General features: G+C 42.4%; 1 protein-coding gene and 1 long non-coding RNA gene across 6 annotated transcripts in view; one reads left to right on the forward strand and one right to left on the reverse strand.

Moving 5' to 3' along the window:
• Positions 1 to 21531, reverse strand: part of LOC137347679 (uncharacterized) — a 59274-nt gene that overhangs the window by 31832 nt on the left and 5911 nt on the right. The window contains exons 3-4 of the long non-coding RNA XR_010968996.1: positions 10397 to 10533; positions 10086 to 10249 (exon numbers count right to left, since the gene is read on the reverse strand). This is a non-coding gene — a long non-coding RNA (uncharacterized lncRNA). The remainder of the gene's footprint in view (positions 1 to 10085; positions 10250 to 10396; positions 10534 to 21531) is intronic.
• traf1 (TNF receptor-associated factor 1) overlaps positions 9784 to 21531 on the forward strand; it is a 44671-nt gene continuing 32923 nt past the window's right edge. For 4 of the 5 annotated variants that reach the window (XM_068012365.1, XM_068012361.1, XM_068012363.1 and 1 more), the window contains exon 1: positions 9784 to 9888. The gene's annotated coding sequence lies outside the window, so the exon portion shown is untranslated. Of the gene's footprint in view, positions 9889 to 9997; positions 10092 to 21531 lie in introns of those variants that run through there. The other variant, XM_068012364.1, reaches the window with a different exon arrangement.

Consider the following 21531-nt stretch of genomic DNA (forward strand, 5'->3'; position numbering starts at 1 on the left):
ATCTGGAATTAGAAAGCTAGGCTAATGGTGACCATGAAACCACTGTCAAATGTTTGAAAAAAAAAACCCATCTGTTTCACTACTGTTCTTTAGGGAAGGAAATCTGCTGTCTACATGTGACTCCAGGTCCACAGCAATGTGGTTGACTCTTACCTGCCCTCTGCAAGCCACTCAGTTCAACGGCAATTAGGGACAGGCAATAAATGCTGGCCTAGCCAGCGAAACCCACATCCCACAAGTAAATGAAAGAAAATACAGTTGCCAGGGAGAGAAAAAGAATTGGTGGCTAGGCAATGGAGTTTGTAGTAGGGACCGAAGACAATGGCTTCAGTCTTCCCAATATTTAATTGGAAGAAATTTCTGCTCATCCAGTACGGGATGCTGAACAAGCAGTCTGATAATTTAGAAGACAGTGGAGGGATTGAGAGAGGTGTTGGTGAGGTAGATCTGGGTGTCGTCAGCACCCATTTGAAAACTGACACTGTGCGCTGCCAAGAGGCAGCATGTAGATGAGAAATAGGAGGGAGCCAAGGATAGATCCTTGAGGGACACCAGCAATAATTGTGTAGGTGCAGGAAGAGAAGCCATTGCAAGTGATTCTCTGGCTGTGATTAGATAGGTAAGAATGGAACCAGGAGAGTGCAATTCCACCCAGTGGAGAGGCTTTGGCGGATGATGGTGCGATCGAGAAGAATGAGGAGGGCACCTTTGTTACAGAGTTAACGTTTCAGGTTGATAATCTTTCATCAGAACAGAAACTTTATAAAACATCGGTTAGGCCTCTGCTAGGGTATTATATTCAATTCTGGGCACCAGACTTGAGGAAGGATGTCAAGACCTTGGGGAGGGTGCAGAAGAAATTTACAAGAATGTTACCAGGGGTGAGGGATTTCTGTTATGTAGAGAGACTTGAGAATCTGTATGGCCTACTCCTGCTCCTATTTCTTATGTTCTTAATCTGGGATTGCATTCCTTAGAACAGGGAAGGTCAAGAGGTGTTCAAAACCATGAATAGTTTTGATAGAGAAAGTAAGGAGAAACTTTTTCCACTGGTAGGAGGGTTGGTAACCAGATGACACAGATTTAAGGTAATTAGACAAAGAATCAGAGGGAAGATGAGGAGAAATCTTTTTACACTGAGTTATGATCTGGAATTCACTGCCCAAAAGGGTAGAGAAAGCAAATTCAATAGTAGCATTCAAAAGAGAATTGGATAAATGCTTGAAGGGAAACAAAATTGCAGTGCTATGAGGACAGAGCAGGGGAGTGGGATTAATCGGATGGCTCTCCCAAAGAGCTGGCCCAAGCATAGGGGCGGCACAGTGGCGCAGTGGTTAGCACCGCAGCCTCACAGCTCCAGCGACCCGGGTTCAATTCTGGGTACTGCCTGTGTGGAGTTTGCAAGTTCTCCCCGTGTCTGCGTGGGTTTCCTCCGGGTGCTCCGGTTTCCTCCCACATGCCAAAGACTTGCAGGTTGATAGGTAAATTGGCCATTATAAATTGCCCCTAGTATAGGTAGGTGGTAGGGAAAATATAGGGACAGGTGGGGATGTTTGGTAGGAATATGGGATTAGTGTAGGATTAGTATAAATGGGTGGTTAATGGTCGGCACAGACTCGGTGGGCTGAAGGGCCTGTTTCAGTGCTGTATCTCTAAAAAAAAACAACAATGTAATGAATGGCCTTCTGTGCTTCTGTATCATTACTTTAAACAAATCCGTGCTGGCTTCCCCTTATTAACCCATGTTTCTCCAAGAGCGGATTTCGTCCTTGACAATAGCCTCTTGTAGTTTTCCTACGACTGACGTTACACTGATTAACCTGTAATTACCAGATTTATCCCATTCCCTTTTTTGAACAGGGATGTAACATTTGCCATACCCCAGTCCTTTGGCATCATTCTCAGCCAAGGAGGATTGAAAGATTCACTATCTCCACCATAGGTTCCCTCAGCAAAGTAGGATGCATCCCATCTGGACCAATGACTTGTTAATTTTGAGTAAGACCAACCTATTTAGTTCCTCCTTTCTATCTATTTTTATCTTATCCCTCATTAACTTCATCCTTTTCTTTTATGAAGACAGATGCAAAGTATTCATTCCGTACCTTAGTCATGCCCTCTGCCTCCACAGGAAGATTTCCACTTTTGTCTCTAATTGGCCTCACCATTACTTTAACTATTCTTTTACTTTTATATGTTTATAAAAGATTTTTGGGTTCCCTTTAATGTTATCCGCTGATTTTTTTCTGATACTCCCTATTTGTCCTTCTCGTATCCTTTTTCCATTTCCCCTATAATGAAATCGAGTTGCATTAGTTTGTCTTACAATTTGGCTGAATTGGAATTGTTTTTCCCCCAAATAGTTTCTTGAAAGGATTTACAGAACTAAAACCTATTGCTACCGGTAATTAAGTCTAGCCAATCCAGGAAGGCTCTGATGTCAAACCAGGGGAAATTACTGGAACTTCTTAATAATGAAATCAGTATAATTGGCATTACATGTAAATGTAATAATAATGTTATCAGCAGCTTGTCCACAGAAAATTTTACATAGAGGGAGCACTAACAGGAATGTGAAAACTGTAAATTGATGTTTCAGAGGTACTCAGAAGTGCTTTGTTGTATTTCTGTGTAAAATTGTTGGATATTGCTTGGTGCACCATGCTGGAAACTCTTTCATAGGCATTGTAAAAATTATATACCGCTTTTAATTGAGGGGATTTTAGAACCAGCAACCCCTGATTACAGATTAATCATGTTTTAATACTTTAGGAAAGTCCCAAGTAATGAATAGTCCTCCTTACTTCCTGTTTCCTCTTTAAACACTACCTTAGCTTATGATTGTGGTTTAAGGGTTGGTTTCATTGATGTTGAACTAATTTTCAAGGCACATAACCAAATCAAACTTTTGATTAGAATTTCTGATTCGACAGGGGATAGCTTCAGCAACCTGGCGCTCCCAGTGGGGGAGCCACACTCCAGGGCCAAGATGGGGCTACAATATTGTAGGTGTAATTCTACCTGGAGTCTGTGTCCAGTTACATGGGGAGGTTCTGGAAACTAATTTTCCTTATTTTTTTTTCCCCTGATTCACTTTATACTGCAAAATATTACTGGTAGAAAGAACTATTATTTGTATACTTAAAGGGATAGACAGGGTAGATGCAGGTAAGATGTTTCCCTGGTTGGGGAGTCTAGGACAGAAATTAGGAGAAATTTCTTTGCTCAGAGGGTTATGAATCTTTGGAATTCTCTACCCCAGAGGGCGGTGGAGTCATTGAATACGTTTAAAGCAGAGATTGACAGATTTTTAAATACCAATGACACAAACGGATATGGGGATAGTGTGGGAAAAAGACATTGAAGTGGATGATCAGCCATGAGCTTATTGAATGGCAGAGCAGGCTCGATGGGCTGAGTGGCCTACTCCTGCTCCTATGTTCCTATACATCTCATCGACCGATATAGCCTGGGTTCGCTGATTTTCTCTCCCTTCACATGCAAAGAAAGGTTTGTTAAGCAATTTAATGTTGCTATGTATTGTAATCATGAAAATATGTGCGTTAGGTTATACTCAGAGCTTACAAGTACGCACCATCTCTATGCTAAGTTAACAAGGTCATAAAAACATTCTTCCCAATAAGCTAAATATGGTAAATGCCTGTTATACTTTTATTAAAAGTTCGTAGTTATAAAGCAGCAGGGTGAAAAACAAAAACAAGACAATATTTTTTCAGCTATGCTCAGGGTCGGGTTGAATGGAGTTCCAGTCTCTTCCCCAAACAGCAGAAGTAGGGGAGTTTTTTCTTGGTGACACAGTGGCTCACAGCATCATTGGCAGAAGCCGGAAACAAGGTTTATTTGCCCTTTTGACAACAGGTGGCCCTAGCTCAGGAAGACCAGGGAACTGGGTGGAAAATGGGTAGGAAGTACTTATGTATAACTAGTTTAAAAAGAGCAATACAAATAAAATATAAAGGCCAAAAAACACAAACTTCTGGTTTGATAAAGGTTGGGGAAGCATTACTGAATAGCAGACTGCATTGAACTACAGATTAATGCAAAATAGGAAACTAGGAAGAATTTTGAAAGGCAGTTCAGAAATAAAATATGACAGACACCTAGTCAAAAAGAAAAAGGAAGCATTCGTAAAGGCTGGAAGGCTGGGAACAGACGAAACCCTTGAGGAATATAAAGAAAGTAGGAAGGAACTTAAGCAAGGAGTCAGGAGGGCTAAAAGGGGTCATGAAAAGTTATTGGCAAACAAGATTAAGGAGAATCCCAAGGCTTTTTATACGTATATAAAGAGCAAGAGGGTAACCAGGGAAAGGGTTGGCCCACTCAAGGACAGAGGAGGAAATCTATGTGTGGAGCCAGAGGAAATGGGCGAGGTACTAAATGAGTACTTTGCATCAGTATTCACCAAAGAGAAGGACTTGGTGGATGATGAGTCTAGGGAAGGGAGTGTAGATAGTCTGGGTCATGTCGTTATCAAAAAGGAGGAGGTATTGGGCGTCTTGCAAAGCATTAAGGTAGATAAGACCCCAGGGCCTGATGGGATCTACCCCAGAATACTGAGGGAGGCAAGGGAAGAAATTGCTGGGGCCTTGATAGAAATCTTTGTATCCTCATTGACTACAGGTGAGGTCCCAGAGGACAGGAGAATAGCCAATGTTGTTCCTTTGTTTAAGAAGGGTAGCAAGGATAATCCAGGAAATTATAGGCTGGTGAGTTTTACGTCAGTGGTAGGGAAATTATTAGAGAGGATTCTTCGGGACAGGATTTACTCCCATTTGGAAACAAACAAACTTATTAGCAAGAGGCAGCATGGTTTTCTGAAGGGGAGGTCGTGTCTCACTAACTTGATTGAGTTTTTGGAGGAAGTGACGAAGATGATTGATGAAGGAAGGGCAGTGGATGTTGTCTGTATGGACTTCAGTAAAGCCTTTGACAAGGTCCCTCATGGCAGACTGGTACAAAAAGTGAAGTCACACAGGATCAGAGGTGAGCTGGCAAGATGGATACAGAACTGGCTTGGTCATAGAAGACAGAGGGTAGCAGTGGAAGGGTGCTTTTCTGAATGGAGGGCTGTGACTAGTGGTGTTCCGCAGGGATCAGTGCTGGGACCTTTGCTGTTTGTCGTATATATAAATGATTTGGAAGAAAATGTAGCTGGTCTGATTAGTAAGTTTGCGGACAACACAAAGGTTGGTGGAGTTGCGGATAGTGATGAGGATTGTCAGAGGATACAGCAGGATATAGATCGGTTGGAGACTTGGGCGGAGAAATGGCAGGGAGTTTAATCCAGACAAATGTGAGGTAATGCATTTTGGAAGATCTAATACAGGTGGGAAGTATACAGTAAATGGCAGAACCCTTAGGAGTATTAACAGGCAGAGAGATCTGGGCGTACAGGTCCACAGGTCACTGAAAGTGGCAACGCAGGTGGATAAGGTAGTCAAGAAGGCAATGCTTGCCTCCATTGGTTGGGGCATAAAGTATAAAAATTGTCAAGTCATGCTGCAGCTGTACAGAACTTTAGTTAGGCCACACTTAGAATATTGCGTGCAATTCTGGTGGCCACACTACCAGAAGGACGTGGAGGCTTTGGAGAGGGTACAGAAGAGGTTTACCAGGATGTTGTCTGGTCTGGAGGGCATTAGCTATGAGGAGAGGCTGGATAAACTCGGATTGTTTTCACTGGAACGATGGAGGTGGAGGGGCGACATGATAGAGGTTTACAAAGTTATGAGTGGCATAGACAGAGTGGATAGTCAGAAGCTTTTTCCCAGGGTGGAAGAGTCAGTTACTAGGGGACATAGGTTTAAGGTGAAAGGGGCAATGTTTAGAGGGGATGTGTGAAGCAAGTTCTTTCCACAGAGGGTGGTGAGTGCCTGGAACTTGCTGCCGGGGGAGGTGGTGGAAGCAAGTATGATAGTGACGTTTAAGGGGCATCTTGACAAATCCATGAATAGGATGGGAATAGAAGGATACGGTCCCTGGAAGTGCAGAAGGTTTTAGTTTAGACAGGCATCAAGGTCGGCGCAGGCTTGGGAGGCCGAATGGCCTGTTCCTGTGCTGTACTGTTCTTTGTTCTTTGTATGAGGACGAGGATGAAAAGTAACTTTGACTAATAGACAGCTAAACAGTTTTACCTAGCATGCTGAAGTTCAAATGATGGGAAACAAATTTCCCCTCGTGAGTTTCAGGTAGCACATGAGCATTATTGGTTAGTAGTTTTATGTTTAAGCATTAACTCAATTGCCACTCTTAAATCTTTTCTCATCTATTAAAATTATATATGTACAAGGAACTGGATGGTACAGTGGGAAGTGTGTCACCTTTGGACCAGGATTCAAACACAGCACAGAATGATTAAATGAAAGTATATGTCTGTTGGCTGTTGAACTCTATAGAAAAATAGAAAATTTACAGCACAGAAGGAGGCCATTCAGTCAATCATGTTTGTGCGGACTGGAAAAGTTATCCAGCCTAATCCCACTATTGAGCTTTATGTCTGTAATGTTGTAGGTTACAGCACTTCAAGTGCATATCTAAGTATTTTTTGTGAAATAAGATTGGTCAATCAATCTAGTTTCTCCTGGGCATCACATACATCACAAAATGGTTTCTAATTTAGTATTAATGTGGTAATCTCACTCAGAGTGACCACAGATAGCTAGTGTGGGAAATGGAAACATGTCACACTTGGGTAATGGGGGTGCTTTTCTGAGGTTGGGGCAAAGCACCTTGTAGAGGGAAGTTTGCTTCATATATTATTGTGCAATAGCTCACCTGCGAAGGCTTGATGCTGACACTAGATGCCTGAAGTAAGAGTTTCATTTCCCTAAACTAACGTTTGTCACCTTGCAGAGCTTAAAAAATTTTCTTCCTGCTACTTAAATAAAAGAGCAAAATTATGCAGGTGCATTAATAATGAGTGCTTGCACTTTCTCTGCTTCACAATACAGGTCAATTGACCACTATCCCCTACAATCACTATATCTACCCTGTGTAGTTTTTACTCATAATCACTGTTTTGCCATCTCCTTTCCCTTTTGAAAAGTCTTGGTCTTTGACCACACCTTTGCCTTTCCCCTGTATTCACATTCTTTTTTATCCTGATTTTTCTACCTGGTTAAACTCTGCAATGTCTTCATCATATGAAGAACCTTTTGGAGATGTAAGTTGTTGTTGATGTTCCCCACAGTAAAGCACAGACCTAGCTTTAAAGGTTTTTTTTTGCTTCGTAAGTAACAAGCAATCAACAAGAAATGTGTACATTTCCTCCAAGTTTCATAAACTGATGGCATTAATTTCGTCCAGTTGAAGCTGACATCAAAGCACCAACAGGTATCATCCTGGTGCATCTTGTTACAAAAGTACCTCTGTTTTGTTAAATATATTTTGTGAGGATTCATTGTTAAAAGATTGAAGAAATGTTAAACTTTGGGGTTTTCACAGGGGGTCATGAAAGGCCACGACTTTAAAAAAACAGTCCCTGGAAATGTTTTTTAAAAGGGGCACTGAGAGGTCTTCTGAGGAAAACAAGCCTTTCCGGGAAACCACCTGACCTCCAGCAACAACAACATGCCTTTCCAGGAAACTACCTGACTTCCAGATCAATAAACAACAGAGAACTTTGGACACCTGGAGAAGTTGTTTACAAAGAAATGACAGGTCAAGATTGATGGAGATTAAAAGGTTGACCTCCTGCTGTCGGTTTCATTTTTAAATAGTTTTGAGTTGGGGTTGAACTGTATAAAAAAGGGAGAGAACTTCCAAGGAGAGAAGAGAATTTCTAAGGAAGAAGACCACAGCTTTCCAGCACCTCTCTAAAAGACCCTGAGAAGTCCACTGTATCAACTCATCCCATCTCCTGTTTTTCAAGAAAAGCCCGCTAAATTAATTCTCACACCACCTGAAAAGAACTGTTCTAAAAGATCCCAGTGACCCATCCAACAGTACTCGGAAGCCAGACTGTATGTCAGTTTTGGAACAAAACATATCTCATCTGCTGCTTCTTCAAGAATGAGCAAGTATTCAGCCCAAGTGGTTTTATTGTCTGCAATAGAACGCTAAAAACAAAAATCCCTTTATTTTTCCGGTTAACTGGTGTATGTGTGTGAGGGACTAAGGTAAAAAAGGAACTTTAACATTTCAATCTGTGTGTTTATGCTTTACTTCATTACTGGTTAAGGCTTGTTTTATAATAAACTGATAATTTTGTTGTTTATTAAAGAAACCCAGTTGGTGTGTTCTATTCTAGGATAAATATAGAGTCTATGATTGACCGTATCAAGTGGTAAAAAATTTAAATATATGTTGTGACCCGTGGAGAAGTGGAACTAGAATAAACAGTGCCATCCTCCCGCCTCAGTTGTAACAATATGTACTGTCCCCCTTCCAAGGTAAATATATTTTCTGATGAAAGGTCAGCGACCTGAAACGTTAACTCTGTTTCTCTCTCCACAGATGCTGCCAGACCTGACAAGTATTTCCAGCATTTTCTTCTTTTATTTTTTTTATTAAAGCAAACATTTGGTTTCCTATAGGCTGCAGAAGTTACATGTGATCTGGGTGTCTGTAAAGTGGCTCATTATCAGATTTGGCGCCACTGCTCTATGCAACTCTCCACCCTAGATTCCCAATGATGTGGGTAAAGATCCCTACAAAAAGAGCCTTCCACTGGGGGCCTATGTCATATGGCAAGGTGGAACATCAGGGAATGTGTGGACGGAAGAGGAGAGTGAGGAAGTAGATAATATGCAGGAGAAGCCCGTAAAGTAAATGCCTCCGTGTAGAGTTCAATGGCATGGGGAGAATTTTGAGAGACGGTGCAATTTGTGAGGTGGAGGTTCCAAGGCCTCGTGCCAATGAGAAATTCTACCTGAATAAGGATAAGATTGGGCAGCATCGCTCCACATTCTTGAGCCTACTCAATACACAGTGGAGTCAAGGCCTTGTGCGAATTTCAGCATGTGGCTTTGGCCACAGGCCAGATGTAGTGCCAGGACATCTGGGCTGCCAATATTGCCAGTGTCATCCAGCCTGCTCTGCCACATTGAGTACATCCCTGATTCCGGTTACCTTCACAGCCAGGGGCCTCCTCCCCAGCAGCATATCGCCAAATACCATTGCATTGAAGTTTGGGTTTCAAAGCAGCAGCAGCATCAGAATGGCCGCTACAGAAGAGGGCTCCTGCTGGAGACAACCATGTTCCAGATCAGGTCCTGGTAGAAATCAAGGAGGCCTGCTTTCTACATATGAATGTTACAGTTTAGGCCTGCACCTGAAGAAAACATTGCCAATGCACACATCACTTGGGTGAACTCCAGGAAATGTGGCTTACATTTTAAATGCTAATCTTGAGCACAAAAATCTAAGCTGACAGTCCAGTGCATTACTGAAGGAGTGCTGCATTGTCGGAGGTGCTGTCTTTTGGATGAGATGATAAACCGAGGCCCTGTCTGCTCTTTCTGATGGACTCAAATGATGCAATGGCACCATTTCGCAGAAGAGCAGGGGAGTTAGTTCCCCGTGTCTAGCCTGATATTTATCGCTCAATCAACATCACAAAAAAAATGTATCTGGTCATTGCTGTTTCTAGGAGTTTTGCTATGTGCAAATTGGCTGGCATGTTTCCACATTAACAGTGACTACACTTCAAAAAGTACTTCCTTGGCTGGCAAGCACTTTGAGACACCCTCGGATGGCGAAAGACGCTATGTAAATGCAAGTTGTTTCTTATCAGACTAGACTTGCAACAACGTCTGTTATTGTTGGAGCAACTGTTCCTCCCGCAGCGACAGGAAGTTCCTGTTCAAATGTAGTTTGAATATTTGAAGCGGAAGCACTTCCAAGTGCAGAACGGACATTTTGGGTAAAGTATGTGGCCTTTATTTAACTTTCCCCCTCCCTCTTTCTCCTGCATATGTTTTTACGGAACGGTGTACTGAACAATTTCAAACAGTGGCCTGCGAGAAACAAACGCGACCACCTTTCTCACACAGGAAATGTGAGCGGCTGATTGTTGCGCTTCGAACTAAATAGTGTATTTAAAAAGAAATAAGATTATACTTAACAGTAAGGTGAGGTTTATTTAGGTTCAGGTTTGACCGCCGGTCTCACAGGCCCTGGTCTCGATCCCGGAGCGGCGGTTTGTTTTTAAATTTGAAAAGAGACAGCGTTCCATCAGCAACCGCCGCCAAGCAAGGCCTGAGATCTTCAATAATCCCTGCAAAATATCCTGTTTAAATTAATCGAGTGTGGATTAATCGCTTTTTCAATGAAATGATAACGTTTTTAATCCAAAAATACTTCTGCAAGTTGAGCTCCCGCCTCTATCTACTTTGTTCATTTTTAATTGAAGTATTTGACAGTTCCTATTCCTCACCTCTTCCTCCTCCTCCAAATTGTGAGCAGTTGCATAACATTCAGTGTTCAGTGATGTACCTCAGTTTCTCTTCATTTTGTTATATATGGACGAATTTAGCTCAATGTCCTGACCTCAGTCCAATATTCATTCGAAAGCTTGGCACAGGGAAGAAATTTGCAAATGTTTCACATCAGGATCAGTTTTGTGGTTTTAGATGTTAAGTGCAATGCAATTTTTTTAATATATAGAAACAAGAAATGCTGGAAATACTCAGCAGGTCTGGCAGCATCTGTGCAGAGAGAAGCAGAGTTAACATTTCAGGTCAGAGACCCTTCTTCAAAACTGCCAAATATTAGAAATGTAAAAGGTTTTAAGCAAGTAAAGTGGGGGTGGGGCAAGAGCTAACAAAGGAGAAGGTGTAGATAGGACAAGGTCACAGAGAATAACCAACCAGAAGGTCATGGAGCAAAGTCAAACAATATGTTAATGGTGTATTGTGAGATGAAGCATTAGTACAGATAGGGTGTTAACGGACTGAAAACTGAACAGCCACAAGTACAAACATGAATAAAAAACAGTGGGTAGGCAAACTGAACAAACTAAGATAAAGTAAAGTAAACACAAAAAATATATTAAAAAATAACTAAAAATAAAACTAAAATGGGGGGCCCTTCATGCTCTGAAATTATTGAACTCAATGTTCAGTCCGGCAGGCTGTAGTGTGCTGAATCAGTAAATGAGATGCTGTTCCTCGAGCTTGTGTTGATGTTCACTGGAACACTACAGCAAGCCCAGGACAGAGATGAGAGCAGGGGGGAGTGTTGAAATGGCCAGCAACCAGAAGCTCGGGGTCATGCTTTCAGATTCAGCGGAGGTATTCCGCAAAGCAGTCACCCAGTCTGCGTTGTGGTCTCCTCTACATTGGGGAGACCAATTGTGAGCAGCGAATACAGTATACTACATTGAAAGAAGTACAAGTAAATCACTGCTTCACCTGAAAGGAGTGTTTGGGGCCTGGGATAGTGAGGAGAGAGGAGGTAAATGGGCAGGTATTACACCTCCTGCAATTGCAGGGGAAGGTTCCGTGGGAAGGGGAAGAGGTGGTGGGGGTAATGGAGGAGTGGACCAGGGTGTCATGGAGGGAACGATCCCGTCGGAATGCTGACAGGGGAAGGGAGGGGAAGATGCGTTTGGTAGTGGCATCACGCTGGAGATGACGGAAATGGCGGCGGATGATCCTTTGGAGAAGGAGGCAGATGGGGTGGAAAGTGAGAACAAGGGGAACCCTGTCATGGTTCTGGGAGGGAGGCTAAGGGGTAAGGGTAGAGGTGCAGGAAATGGGCCGTGTCAACCACAGTGGGGGGGAATCCTCGGTTGAGGAAAAAGGAAGACATATCAGAAGCGCTGTCATGGAAGGTAGCATCATCAGAGCAGGTGCATCAGAGACGGAGAAACTGGGAGAATGGAATGGAGTCCTTACAGGAGGCAGGATGTGAAGAAGTGTAGTCGAGGTAGCTGTGGGAGTCAGTGGGCTTATAATGGATATTAGTAGACAGCCTATCCCCAGAGATGGAGACAGAGAAGTCGAGGAAGGGAAGGAAAGTGTCGGAGTCGGACCATGTAAAGGTGAGAGAAGGATGGAAATTGGAAGCAAAGTTGATAAAGTTTTCCAGTTCGGGGCGGGAGCAAGAAACGGCACCGATACAGTCATCAATGTACCGGAAAAAGAGTTGGGGGAGGGGGCCTGAGTAGGACTGGAACAAGGAATGTTCGACATATCCCACAAAAAGACAGGCATAACTGGGACCCATGCGGGTACCCATAGCAACACCTTTTACTTGAAGGAAGTAAGTGGAGTTGAAGGAGAAGTTGTTCAATGTGAGAACAAGTTCAGCCAGGCGGAGGGGGGTGGTGGTGGATGGGGACTGGTTGGGCCTCTGTTCAAGGAAGAAGCGGAGAGCCCTCAAACAGTCCTGGTGAGGGATGGAGGTGTAGAGAGATTGGACGTCCATAGTGAAGAGGAGGCAGTTGGGGCCAGGAAACTGGAAATTGTCAAAATAACGTAGGGCGTCAGAAGAGTCGCGGATGTAGGTGGGAAGAGACTGGACCAGCGGAGAAAAGGTAGGAAGAAATAGGTTCAGTGGGGCAGGAGCAGGCTGACCCAATGGGTCTGCCGGGATAGTCCCGTTCTTATTGTAGTGTTGTATGGTTACTATTAAAACTTACATCAGATTTTTTTTTTGTTTTGGAAATTTAGAAACAAATGATATCCTGTATTATTTGAAGAGATGTTTTATTTTCCGTGGGGCTTTCATAGAAATACTTCTAAAAGTTTTCTTTTTAAATATGTATTTATTTAATAACAGTGATTGTTTTGGGGGCTTCCTTAGTTTTCAAATTGACCCAGTTTGAGTGGGCCCAAGCCTTCTTAAAGAGAGAAAATAATACATTTGTTTTTAAAATGTTATTTTCTTCCTTTTCCTTTTGGGACCCATGTACCATGATAAAAGACCTGTATTTTGGGTCTCTGCTGGTAGCTTTCGTGCAGCAGTGAACATAGAGGGAGGCGGAAGAGATTGGCTGTCCTGTTCTCTTCTCCTCCTTCTTGTCTGAACATACCTTCCTTCTGTTCTGTGTCTCGTCATGATGGCACAAAGATACAGGTCTCATTGTGTACGGAATCACAGAGATAAACTTGCAACCTAACTTGGCAGGGGTATGACAACTATGATGTAACATTAGAAAAGAAAAACAAGGTGCATAAAGGACAGGGAGAGACAGATAGCACTAGAATAAGAAATAGTAATCCATTAATTGGGGTCAGAATAAGAGAGGATGCAATAAGGTCTAAATTAGGTTTACTGTACATGGAGTGAACGCATGGATTGTGGTAAATAAGGTTGGTGAGCTGCAGGTGCAGATAGACATGGGGAAATATGATGATCTGGCTCAAAAGACAGCAGGACTGGGTACCACATATTCCTGGATACAAACAGAAAGTGCTGGAAATACTCAGCAGGTCTGGCAGCATTAACGTCTGAGGTCTGTGACCTTTTTAAGAAAGATGGGGAAGGAAAGAAAGGAGGAGGGTGATAAACAGGTTGAATAGAAAGTTCAGAGGGGAAGTGAAAAAAGTGAAGAGAGAGCGTGAGAAGAGACTGACAGTTAACATAAAAAGCAATCTGAAAGTCTTCTGTAGGCATATAAATAGTAAAAGGAGGCGTGAGGCTGATTAGGGAGCATAAAGTATATTTATACGTGGAGGCAGAGGGCATGGCTGAGGTACTAAATGATTACTCTGCATTTGTCTTTACCAAAGAAAAAAATGCTGCCAAAGTCATGGAGAAAGAGGAACTTTCTCTACACTGGATGGGCTAAAAATTGATAAAGAGGAGGTATTCGAAAGGTTAGCTGTACTTAATGTTGATAAGTTAGCAGGACTGGATCAGATGTATCCGGGGATACTGAAGGAAGTAATGGTGGAAATTGCAGAGGCACTGGCCATAATCTTCCAATCCTCTTTGGATGCAGGGATGGTGCCAGAGGAGTAGAGAATTGAAAATGTTACACCCTTGTTCAACAATGGGTGTAAGGATAAGCGCAGCAACCATAGGCCTGTCAGTTTAACCACCGGTGGTGGGAAAGCTTTTAGAAATGATAATCTGGGACAATATTAGCAGTCACTTGGACAAATGTGAATTAATTGAGGAAAGCCAGCATGGATTTGTTAATGGTAAATAATGCTTAACTAACTTGATTGAGTTTTTTGGTAAGGTAGCAGAGCAGGTTGATGAGGGAAACGCGGTTGATGTGGTGTACATGGACTTCCAAAAGGTGTTTTGATAAAGTGCCACATAACAGGTGTGTCAGCAAAGTTAAAGCCCATGGAATAAAAGGGGCAGGGCCAGCATGGATACGAAATTAGCTGAGTGACAGGAAAGAACAGTGGTGAATGGTTTTCGGATTGGAGGAAGGTATACCACACAGTGGGGTTTCCCAGGGGTTGGCACTAGGACCACACCTTTTTTTTCATCTATATTAATGACCTTGTCTTGGGTGTGCAGGGCATAATTTCAAAATTTGCAGATTACACAAAACTTGTACATATTGTGAACTGTGAGGAGGATAGTGATGGACTTCAAGAGAATATAGACAGGCTGGTGGAATGGGTATATGTGGCCGATGGAATTTAATGCAGGGAAGTGTGAAGTGATAATTTTTGGTAGGAAGAACAAGGAGAGGAAATTTTTAAAAAAAGATACGATTCTAAAGGGGGCAGGAGCAGAGGGACCTGGGGGTATATGTGCACAAATCATTGAAGGTTGCAGGGCAGGTTGAAAAATTGGTTGAAAGGCATATGGGATCCTGGGCTTTATAAATAGAGGTATTGGGTACAAAAGCAAGGAATTTAAGGTGAACCTTTATACAACACTGGTTTGGCCTCAATTGGAATATTGTGTTCTTGTAATCAAGTTTTTGGTGTCTCGGAATCAAGGGATATGGGTAGCGGGCAGGAAAGTGGAGTTGAAGCTGAAGATTAGCCATGATCATATTGGATGGTGGAGCAGGTTCAAAAGGCCATATAGTCTAGTCCTGCTCCTATTCTGGGCACCACACTTTAGGAAAGATGTGAAGGCATTAGAGAGGGCACAAAAAAGGTTTACGAGAATGGTTCCAGGGATGAGGGACCTCAGTTATGAGGATAAATTGGAGAATGCGTGGTTGTCTCCTTAGGGAAGAAAAGGTTGAGAGGAGACTTGATAGAGGTGTTAAAAAATTGTGAGGGGTCTGGACAGAGTAGCCTGGGAGAAACTGCTCCCATTGGTGGAAAAGTCGAGAACTGGAGAACACTGATATAAGGTGAATGGCAAAAATAACCAAAGGCAACATGAGGAAAAACATGTTTACACAGCATGTGTTTAGGATCTGGAATGCACTGCCTGAGAATGTGTTGGAGGCAATTCAGTCATGGCTTTCAAAAGGGAATTGGATAATTATCTGAAGAGAGAAAATTTGCCGGGTTACAGGAACTGGCAGGGGACTGGGACTAGCTGAGCTGCTCTTGCAGAGAGCCGGCACAGACACAATGGGCCGAATAGCCGCCTCCTGTGCTGTAACCATTCAATTGTTCTATGATGCGAATGTTGTGGCATTTGTGTCGGAATTGCAGTGTGCTGTGCTGCTATGATGGCTTGTACTGCTGAACAATTAGGCAGCAATTAATGTGTACATGTCAACCTGTACTTTTTGAGAAACAAAGTCTCAAATCTATAGTTTATGATGGTGTAATAAAACAAAATAAATCTTTCCTTTTATGTAATTAATTCTTTGAGGTATGATTTAACTCATTGATCTTTGTGTATTAGAAGGTAAGTAATAAGGAAAGGCAATTTTGTGCTTTTAGCCTAGTCGCTCCTTTTTTAAAAATTCGTTTCTGGGATGTGGGCGTTGCTGGCTAGTCCAGCATTTATTGCTCATCCCTAATTGCCCTTGAGGAGGTGGTGGTGAGCTGCCCTCTTGAACCGCTGCAAGTCATTGAGATGTAGGTACACCAACAAAGCTGTTAGAAAGAGAGTTCAGGATTTTGACCAAGCAACACTGAAGGAATGGTGATATAGTTCCAAGTCAGGATGGTGTGTGGCTTGGGGGGGAACTTGTTGGTGTTCCCTTGTCCTTCTAAGTGGTAGGGGTCACAGGTTTGGAAGGTGCAGTCAAAGGAGCCTTGGTGAGTTGCCGCAGTGCATCTTGTAGATGGTACACACTGCTGCCACTGTGCGTTAGTGGTGAAGGGAGGGAATGTTGAAGGTGGTGGATGGGGTGCCAATCAAGTGGGCTGCTTTGTCCTGGTGTCAGGCTTCTTGAGTGTTGTTGAGCTGCACTCATCCAGGCAAATGGAGAGTATTCCATCACACACCTGACTTGTACCTTGTAGATGGTGGACAGGCACTGGGGAGTCAGAAGGTGAGTTATTCGCTGCAGGATTCCTAGCCTCTGACCTGCTCTTGTAGCCACAGCATTTATGTGTCTGGTCCAGTTCAGTTTCTGGTCAATGGTAACCCCCAGGATGTTGATCGTCAGGGATTCAGTGATGGTAATGTCATTGAACATCAAGGGGAGATGGTTTGATTCTCTCATGTTTGAGTTGGTAATTGTCTGCCACTTGTGTGGTGCAAATGTTGCTTGCCACTTACCAGCCCAGGCCTGGATGTTGTCCAAGTCTTGCTGCATCTGGACACTGGTTGCTTCAGTATCTGAGGAGTCTGTATGTGGTACAGCCTTGTAGAATTGTTTCTGTTATTTTTGTTTGTATCATATCTTCCATGGTCTGACCTTTTAAGTTATACCTTTTCTTGCCTGAGTCTGTGGGTGGTCTTATATTGGAGGCGTGGAGACACTCCTGCAGTTGATAGCATTTTGTAATATAAAGCACCTCTGTAGACCCAATTGCAATTCCTGTCCAGCCACATGATTAGCAGTGGCAAGGCACAGATAAATGGGGAATGTGCCGCTTGAAGACCATTGATCACTGACCGCACGCACCCCCTTCCCACCCGATGATCTTTACCACGTAAAAGTGCCATTATACTATCACACTTTATTCTCATTGCTCTCCATTTTTTGCTGTATTCCTTGGCCTTTCACTTTCTGGCCTAATGCACAGTATTATTTTAATTGGGCAACAATAATGTGACTATTGTGGGGTTTAAAGTGCTTCAGAAAGTAACCTGTTTAATAAATTAAAAGGCTAACAAGAACCCTGAAAAGCATTATGGTGAGGGAATTCACATTGATAATGCATTTCAAATGGCTGCCCAGTAAAGTCGAGGTGGAATAATGCTAACCATTGCTGGGAATGGTGACTAATGTCAAGAGTAGATCTTATAAATTTGCATGTTTAGTCTGGATAATTCCTTGGTGCTGCAGTATAGTCTACAATTTACATTGGGTACATGACCTTTCTTTGGGCTGTATGCCAGCTGGCTGCAAGCAATTTCTAAAGAACCTGAACTTGGCCACTCATTCCCATCAGCTGCACTGCCAACTTATTAGTTATGAGATCTTCATCTTAACTCCAACATTCTCCAGTATTTCTTAATACCATTTTCATTCCAAATAAGTATTTTATTCTTCCTTTTAAACATGTCAATTGATTCTACACTGTCCCTTGGATGCAGCACATGAAATTTGCAGCTTTGCCAGCCAATTTTAATTTATTTCCTAATTTCTATTTTGGGTATAATACAAAGTGATTGAGTTGTTAGTTCCTCCCAGGCAGGATGACAGGCTTCAATTTACAGAAATTGTGCAATAGTCTGTCTAATGCTCTGTTTCTGTCAGTCACATTTGTTTGTTTATACTTTTTTAAAAAAGGGATTCAGTTCTGGGGCCACTTCAGTTCACTGTATATCAATGATTTGGAAATTTACATAGAATAGACAGCACAGAAACAGGCCATTTCACAGAAACAGGCCATTTGGCCCAACTAGTCTGTATTGATATTTACACTCCACACAAGTCTCCTCCCATTCCATGTACCTCATCTCGGCCTATGACCCTATTTTTTTTCTATTCCCCTTTTCTATCACATACTCGTCTAGTTATCTTTTTGAAGACATCTAAGCTGTTTGACTCAGCCACTTCCTGTGGTAGCAAGTTCCACATTCTAAACACTGAGTAAAGAAATCTCTCCTTATTTCCCTATTGGCTTTGAGTTACTATCTTGTACTTATGGCCCCTAGCTCTGGATTCTGCCACAAGTCGAAACATTCTCTCCACATCTACCCTGTCCAACCCATTCACAATTTTAAAGAACCTCTATTAGGTTACCTCTTAAGTCTTTCTAAAGAAAAAAGCCACAAACTGTTCAATCTTTCCCGATAGCTCTAATCTCTCAGTTCTGGTACCATCCTTGTAAATGTCTTTTGATTTACTTTATCCAGGGCTTATGTCCTGTAGGATTTTTAAATACTACACCTCCTACAGAGGGTAGTTTATGGCCCTGATTTTGCCTTAACAGAAACACAAGTACACCTTGATTTCACACCGTAATCTTATTTGTTTAACTATTATAAATCGCACCAATAATTAATCTCATATGACCTGCCTTGACATTTTCAAGAGCACTTGGTTGTTCAGACTAGTAAACACAAGGGTAGGAGTTAATTTTCCTCCTTTGGGTGGATCTGAAAACAAATTACAAGTGCTGATAGTGGGCATTAAGGTTTTCTACAACTGAAGTACAACTGCAGAAATCAACAAGCGCATGGGTAAGGCTTCCACTGCTATGTCCAGACTGGCCAAGAGAGTGTGGGAAAATGGCGCACTGACACGGAACACAAAAGTCCGAGTGTATCAGGCCTGTGTCCTCAGTACCTTGCTCTACGGCAGCGAGGCCTGGACAACGTATGCCAGCCAAGAGCGACGTCTCAATTCATTCCATCTTCGCTGCCTTCGGAGAATACTTGGCATCAGGTGGCAGGACTATATCTCCAACACAGAAGTCCTTGAAGCGGCCAACACCCCCAGCTTATACACACTACTGAGTCAGCGGCGCTTGAGATGGCTTGGCCATGTGAGCCGCATGGAAGATGGCAGGATCCCCAAAGACACATTGTACAGCGAGCTCGCCACTGGTATCAGACCCACCGGTCGTCCATGTCTCCGTTATAAAGACGTCTGCAAACGTGACATGAAATCGTGTGACATTGATCACAAGTCGTGGGAGTCAGTTGCCAGCATTCGCCAGAGCTGGCGGGCAGCCATAAAGACAGGGCTAAATTGTGGCGAGTCGAAGAGACTTAGTAGTTGGCAGGAAAAAAGACAGAGGCGCAAGGGGAGAGCCAACTGTGCAACAGCCCCAACAAACAAATTTCTCTGCAGCACCTGTGGAAGAGCCTGTCACTCCAGAATTGGCCTTTATAGCCACTCCAGGCGCTGCTTCACAAACCACTGACCACCTCCAGGCGCGTATCCATTGTCTCTCGAGATAAGGAGGCCCAAAAGAAAGAAAAGAAAGTACTAGTTCACTGGTGCAATTTTGATCAGGCAACAAATAAATGAAGGGCTTCAACAATGCAGTACCATCTATCCCACATCATTACCATAGTGGTGAAAATTCTGCCATCATTATATGATTTGAAGGACTGGGCTAACTGTTTCTCGCAAGTTTTTTTTTCCTGATTTATAGAATCTTGGAAATAATCCTTTTTAATTAGAATGCATGCTATAAAGATTACTTGGCAATTAGCCCTCTGCATCAGCGTAGGCAAAAAGCATAACTTTGTACTGCTCAGTATTCAGCTATCTTTGTAAGACTTGGGAGGAAGCCATTTAGTTTGCTCAGCAATCTATATCAGTCATAATCTAGATAACCTTACAGAAGATAAGAGACAATTTAATCCCATCAGTGTGATCCAGTTTTGAGCCCAAGTCCCAAAATTGAGTATGGTGAGTTTACTAATTGTGCCACCAAGTACTTTGCCATTGTACTAGATTGTTATTGTTGGACTGTTCAGTCACCTAAGGACCCACAACCCTGGAGTGAAAGAAAGTCATCCTCGTTCCCAAGGGACTGCCTAAGAAGAGGAGATTGTTATAAAAGTATGTGCTATAATTTCTAAGGATAAAATACAGGTGGAAGTGGAACACACTTGGCATAAGCAGGTTTTCTTATGACTGAAAAGCCGTTGTGCACAAAATGGACAAGGTGTTACTAAGTCATCTTACAGGTGTAACAAAGTATTCTATTGTGTTATATTGCTCATCTCCTGATTTGCATTTTAAACAATCAGGTTCTTTTTAGTCATCAGAGAAGAGATTTTATCCCATTTGCTTTGGGCTAAAATCATCCAAAATAAAAGGGTAGTGTGCTGAGCTACTTTGCCTTTTCTAACAATTTAAAATAATTTTAACAGAAAACTGGTGATCTTTAATACTGTCACAGCAGTAGAGTTTTTGTTTTAGCCTTTGATTATCAAAATGTTTACTTTGAGAGAGAGAGAGGAAGGGGGATTTGGATGACCTTGTGACTTTCTGCGGAAGTTGGGAGTTTCTGTGCTAGTTTTTCTTCAGCTTTTTTAGATTTTCTGTTCATGATGGAGAACTGCATTCTACTTTAAGTTCAGTATTTCTATTCATACTGTACATGAACTGGGACTTTCCTCATTCCTTTATAGAATTAAAGTAACATTTCTTACAATTAGCTTGCTAAAATTACTGCTGTATGTTAGCTCACAAAGCTAAGGCTGTGTGGTTCTGTTTAGTTTAGAGATACAGCACTGAAACAGGCCCTTCGGCCCACCGAGTCTGTGCCGACCATCAACCACCCATTTATACTAATCCTACACTAATCCCATATTCCTATCACATCCCCACCTGTCCCTATATATTTCCCTACCACCTACCTATACTAGGGGCAATTTATAATGGCCAATTAACCTATCAACCTGCAAGTCTTTGGCATGTGGGAGAAAACCGGAGCACCCGGAGGAAACCCACGCAGACACAGGGAGAACTTGCAAACTCCGCACAGGCAGTACCCAGATTCGTGCCTTTGTGTTCTGCCACAAAAGGTTGTGGAAAGCATCAGATCTCATTTGATTTTGAACCTTACAAACAGTTTGAAATGTCATCATTGAGCCCTGTTCCTTTTATCTTGCCCTTGTCATTTACTGTACTTCCTTGGTCCAGTTTTCAGTCTAGTCACAAACACACTGCCTTCATAACATTTTAAGAATGCTATATATGTACTCGTGTGTAAAGCTAATTATCCCTGTCATGATAGGATTGCAGATCTAACTACTTTTAAAAATCAACTTGGCATACTAATTTCTGCAAAATATATGCAATAGTGGTCTTTGTGGTTTTAGGGCAATGTTTTTGCATTGTTCTTTGCAAATCAGGTGAGCGCACTGATTTACTTCATGATGTTGGAGATGGTAATGTCACTGAACTAGTAATTGAGAGGCCCAGGTGAATGCCTGGGGGACATGGCTTCAAATCCCACCATGGCAACTGGTGCAATTTAGATTCAATTAATTTTTAAAAATCTGGAAATGAAAACCAGTCTCAGTAATGGTGCCATGAAACTATCACTGATTTGTTGTTAAAAACCCATCTGGTTCACTAATGTCCTTTTAGGGAGGGAAATCTGC

The sequence above is a fragment of the Heterodontus francisci genome, chromosome 32 (genome assembly GCF_036365525.1).
Source record: "Heterodontus francisci isolate sHetFra1 chromosome 32, sHetFra1.hap1, whole genome shotgun sequence".
Lineage (NCBI taxonomy): Eukaryota > Metazoa > Chordata > Chondrichthyes > Heterodontiformes > Heterodontidae > Heterodontus > Heterodontus francisci.